Here is a 6,088-nt window from a genome sequence, read left to right on the forward strand (position 1 = left end):
AAGCTCCTCCCCGCGTCAGAGCACAGCCTCCAGGATCTGCTCTGCCCAGGTCCTTTTCTCCTCGGGTAGGAGACAGACCTCAGGGAGAAGCTATAGGGCTCTTCCTCTCTTGTCAAGGCTGAAAAAAAAAGCCTCAAAGAATTTGCTTTTTGTCTTAATTCTCACTTTTCAGTATGGGAAAAATGGAAGGAGCTGAGATGACCCCCTTTCGCCTTCTGTAGTCTTTCTGTTTTCAAGCAAACCAGAGTAGGAAAGCTATTTTCATAGCCCACTCTGCAGTCCAGATAAGCAATAATAATTTTAAAAATTCATTTAAATCTGGGGCGGTTCCTGTGGCTCAGTCAGTAAGGCGCCGGCCCCATATACCGAGGGTGGCGGGTTCAAACCCGGCCCCGGCCAAACTGCAACCAAAAATTCATTTAAATCTATGAATTCAATATGTGGAAGCTTTTAGATTGTCTTCATTTATCCAGTAAATACTTAGACCAGTGGTACCTTGTCCACTGCCTATATTTGTACGGTCTGTGAGCTGGGTTTTTTGTTATTATTTGTTTGTGTGGGTTTTTTTGAGACAGAGTCTCACTATGTTGCCCTTGGTAGACTGCTGTGGCATCACAGCTCACAGCAATCTCAAACTCTTGGGCTTAAGAGATTCTCTTGCCTCAGCCTCCCAAGTAGCTGGGACTACAGGTACCCGCTACAACCCCCGGCTTTTTTGTTGTTGCAATTGTCATTGTTGTTTAGCTGGCCTGAGCTGGGTTCGAACCTGCCAGCCTTGGTGTATGTGGCCAGTGCCCTACCAGTCGGCACCCTATCCACCAGTGCCACCCTGTTTATTTGAGACAGAGTCCCACTTGGTCACCCTGGGTAGAGTGCCGTGGCAGCATAGCTCACAGCAACCTCAAACTCTTGGGCTCAAGTGATCCTCTTGCTCAGCCTCCCGAGTAGCTATGACTACAGGCACGTGCCACAATGCCCAGCTGGTTTTTCTATTTTCAAGTAGAGATGGAGTCTTATTCTTGCTCAGAGTGATCTTGAACTCCTGAGCTGCAGCAAATCCACCTGCCTGGGCCTACCAGAGTGCTAAGATTACAAGTATGAGCCACCAGGCCTGGCGGTCTATGAACTGTTAGTGGTTTTTATATTTTTTAATGGTTAAAGATCAAGCTGGGTATGATGGCGGCACCTGTAGTTTCAGCTACTTGGGAGGTTGAGGCAGGAGGATCGCTTGAGCTCAGGATTTCTAGTTCACCCTGGACAACTTAGCAAGATCTTGTGACTCAAAAAAAAATCAAAAGTTATTTCATGAATGAGAAGGGCATAAAATTCAAATTTCAGCATGCATAAATTTTAACTGAAACACAGCCACGTCCATTAATTTACCTATTATTTATGGCTGCTTTCAACAAAAAGCAAAGCTGGCTAAATAGCAACAGAAATTGATATGGCCCACAGATCTGAAAATATTTACTAACTGGTAACTGGCCTTTTACAAGAAAAGTTTGCCAACCCCTAATTTATGCTAATCTTATTTACATGCTAACAGCCAGGAAAAGTGTTCATTAGCTACAGCTGTATTCAACTGTGATCTTCCCAAACATACCATATTTCTCTGATAGACAAAAATGTAACTTGTATAAATCATACTCTTATGCATAGTTCTGTGTGGGCACCAGCCACTGAAAAGATGGGGATTCCAGAAAAGGGCAAACGCCAAAACTCTTGGTAGCAAGTTGACCAAGGACACAAATTAGAACATCTGCGGTCAATTTGGATTTAGTAGTTCGAAGATAGTAAACAATGCTTTGCAGAGATTTGCCTGGAAAATAATGTTTCCTCAACCGAGTCAATTCCATCCAGTATTTTCGTGCTAAAATACATTACATGTCAGCTTAGAAGCTGTATCTTAAAGTTACTCAGCTCTGCTATTACAGCATAAATTCAAATTCTAATGTCACTAAACTCTGTGATTTAAAAAAGACATTGATGGGGCACCTGTAGTCCCAGCTACTCGGGAGGCTGAGGCAAGAGAATCGCTTAAGCCCAGGAGTTGGAGGTTGCTGTGAGCTGTGTGAGGCCATGGCACTCTACCGAGGGCCATAAAGTGAGACTCTGTCTCTACAAAAAAAAAAAAAATAATAATAATAAAGACACTGATGGGCGAATAACTCCGGGAGCACTGTAGTTGCCTAAAGCCCATGTACGATCAGAGCCTGTTCGCTCAGGCTGTTGGCAGAATTCAGCTCTCGGCAGCTGCAGGACTCATACCAGCTTGCATCTTCAAAGCCAGAAAGACTCCAGAGGGAGTCTGCTAGGGTCTCACAACCTGACGTCATCACGGGAGTGACACCCACCAGCTCTGCCATGTTGCTCCAGTTAGAAAAAAGTCATTTCAAGAGTGTGAGTACCAGGGATGAGACCCAGGTGCAGAGAGAGGCTGCTCCAGGTGACAATGGGAACAAAAATAAGAGCAGAAGGCAATTGACCTGGCACCTTGGTAGGGTCATCTGCAGGCCTTGTTCACATGTGTGCCAAGTTCTATGTTATTTACTTATTTATTGAGACTTAGTCTCACTATATCACCCCTGAGTTGATTGCTATGGCATCATAGCTCACAGCAACTTCCAACTCCTGGGTTCAAGTGATCCTCTTACTTCAGCCTCCCAGGTAGCTGGGATTGCAGGTGTCCACCACAACACCCAGCTAGTTTTTCTATTTTTCGTAGAGATGGGGTCTTATTCTTGAGGCTGGTCTCAAACTCCTGAGTTCAAGCAATCCACCCTCCTCCGCCTCCCAGAGTGCTAGGATTACAGGCGTGAGCCACAGCACCTAGACAGTTCTGTGTTATTTTATCTGCTGTGTAGCTTTGTGTCACCACCACCAAAATCAAGATACAGAACTGTCCCATTGCCACAGAGATCTTGCCTGTGGCTGCTTCATAGTCACACCCACCGCCTCCCCCCAACAAACCCTAACCACTGCTCTCCGTCTCTGCAATTTCGCTCTTTGGAGAATGTCATGCCGTAGGGGACGTTTTCAGGTTGCCTTTTCTCACTCAGCATAATATTCTGGAGAGTTGTAGGTTGTCTCCTGCCCCGAGAGTTCATGCCTTTCTATTTCTGAGTACCATATACCCAGTTTGGGGGGACCATTAAAACTTTTTAATTAAAAAAACTTTTTACTTTTTATAGTATTTTTTTTCTTCTTCTTTTTTTTTTTTTTTCCTTTATTTTGGTCATTGGCCAGGGCTGGGTTTGAACTCGCCACCTCTGGCATATGGGACCGGCACCCTACTCCTTGAGCCACAGGTGCCGCCCAAACAATGACACTCTTTTTTTTTTTTTTTTTTTTTTGTGGTTTTTGGCCAGGGCTGGGTTTAGAACCCACCACCTCCAGCATATGGGACTGGCACCCTACTCCTTGAGCCACAGGTGCCACCCTACTTTTTATAGTATTTATTTATTAGAGACAGGTTCTCTCTCTGTTGCCCGGGATAGAATGTGGTGGCATGATTGTAGCTCACTGCAACCTCACACTCCTGGGCTTAAGTGATTCTCCCACCTCAGCTTCCTGACTAGCTGGGATTACAGACCCAACACTACCACACCCAGCCAATGTTCATAGACTTTTGTAAAGATGGGGTTTCTTTCTTGCTCAGGCTGGTCTCAAACTCCTAACTCTGAGCAATTCTCCCATCTTGGCCTCTCAGAGTGCTAGGATTACAAGCGTGAGTTACTGCGCCTTACGTACCCAGTTTATTAACTATTCACCTGGTGGGGGACATTTTGATTGTTTCCAGGTGTTGACTATTACAAACCAAAGCTGCTATGGAGAATCATATGCAGGTTTTGTGTGAACACATATTGTCATGACCTTGGGATAAATGCCCAGAAGTACAATTCTGGGTCATCATGGTAAGTGTGTTTTGGCCCACAGTAATTTTTCTGAAATTTGAATTCGTGGTCAACACTTTACAATAAGATTTCCCATTACATTTTATTATATTCTAGTGAAGGAGATAGATGGGAAACCAATAAGTAGTCATAATATGCAAATAATCATAACTAGAATTTGTCACTCCTGGATTTAAACCCTCTGTGGATTCCACCATGCCATGGTAGCATCCAAACCTGCCTTCCTGGCCTGCAGGGTCCCGTGGGTTTTGGTCCCTCCCAGATGCAGCAGGCCAAGCCCATTTCTGCCTCAGGACCTTTGCACATGGCCTCTCTCTAGGCGTTTCCTCCAGGTGCCGCACTGTTGGCCGTGCCTGTCATTCTGGTCTTTGCTCAGTGGTTACTCCTCAGAGATGCCCTCCCTGACCACCCAGCTAGAAGAGACCCTCTTGCCTCTCCTGTCACATTATCCTGCTTTATTTTCTTTGGCGCACCTATCACTATAGGACGTTATGCTTTTTACTAACCTGCTCTTTGTCTGTTCCTCTTTCCTGTAGACAAGGGCTATGACATTGTGAGTCATAGTAAGAAATGAAGATCTGGTCTTTGTTTCTCCCTGTTTCCCAGCACTGACTCCTAAAACTCCTGAAATCTCCAAAGCAGTGACCGTGAGCTGGTGGGGAGGGGGCTGGACAGCCTCAGGATGGGGCCGGTTGCTGGGGAATTGACCCTGTGATTAGTTCCATCCGTTGGCCTCTGAGAAGGGAAGAGTGGGCAAAGGTTGAGTGGTCCTCAATGGGCAAGGACTGTATACTGTAGTTTGCTTGTTTTTTCACTTATTGGCTGATGGAGGTCTCCCTCATTCTTTCTCCAGGTGTGACCATGCTCTCAGGTGAGAACATTCAGGTAGTTTCCAGGAATTTGAAGTCTCTAATACTGTTACGATGCGTTTTTGTGCACATGTATTTTTGTATTCTTGGAGCTGTATCTTCAGGGTTGATTCCCAGAAGAGGGGCTGCTGAGTAGGAAGGCACGTGCAATATGTAGCTTTGTCGGGTGTAGCTACATGTCCCCCTAGAAGGGTCGTGCCAGTTTGCATTCTCACAACAGATGCCAGTACAGGTGTTTGAACGAACGTGAGCAGGACGGCCGCGTAGTCTGCAACGTCGGGGTTAGAACCCGTGTGTGTGCGGCTTGCAGTTACCAGTACTGACCACTAGGTGCCAGACGAGGCCCACCGAGGAAAACAGCGAGCACACATTTTCCAGATTTTGCTTCAGATAAAACGATAATTGTGTAAATTGAAGCAATAGTAGTTCGTAAGGTTTATATGACTAGTAACATCACAGCTAGCGTTTGTAATACTAGCAGTAACAGTAACAATATTAACAACTAACATTATTGTCAAAAGTTTGCTGGCGGCACCTATAGCTCAGTGGGTAAGGTGCTGGCCACATACACCGAGGCTGTGGGTTTGAACCCAACCAGGGCCAGATAAACAACAATGACAACTGCAGCAAAAAGAAAAAATAGCGGGCGCCTGTAGTCCCAGCTACTTGGGAGGCTGAGGCAGAGAATCACTTAAGCCCAAGAAGTTGCTGTGAACTGTGATACCACAGCACTCTACCCAGGGCGACAGCTTGAGACTCTGTCTCAAAAAAAAAAAGAGTTTGCACCCTAAGGGGAGACCGTAAACAAATACTTAAGTCATATTAATAAGTGGGTTTGGGTACTGTGGAGGAAGATAAAACAAGGAAGAATTTTGTGTGTGTGTGTGTGTGGTGAGTGGGGTGGTTAGTTCACAACCCTAAACAGTGTGTCAGGGGCAGGTCTCTAAGAAGTAGCTGACTGAGAGATGAAGCCATAAGGGGGTTTGGCGGAAGAGTGTGGAAGGCGGGAGGAAAAGGGTGTGCAAAGGCCCTGAGGCAGGAGTAGCCTGGACTGACTGAGGAGCCAGTGCACAGGAGAAGGTGAAGGAGAGAGAGACGGACCTGGGCAGGGGTCCAATATTTGTGCAATGAGAACTATGAGCAGCCCAGCCAAAGAAAGTGTGGGGGGTGGGCATCAGGCTGGTCCAGAGGCTGCGGAAGAGACACAGGGACGATCTGGCTCCTGCTCCCTGTTTCCTAAACTTTAGTCACTGCCTTTGCAGAAATCTTAGGAATTTTGCCATCTCTCCTGAGAACTCTGGGAAA

This window comes from Nycticebus coucang, chromosome 21 (assembly GCF_027406575.1).
Source record: "Nycticebus coucang isolate mNycCou1 chromosome 21, mNycCou1.pri, whole genome shotgun sequence".
In the NCBI taxonomy this organism is placed as follows: domain Eukaryota; kingdom Metazoa; phylum Chordata; class Mammalia; order Primates; family Lorisidae; genus Nycticebus; species Nycticebus coucang.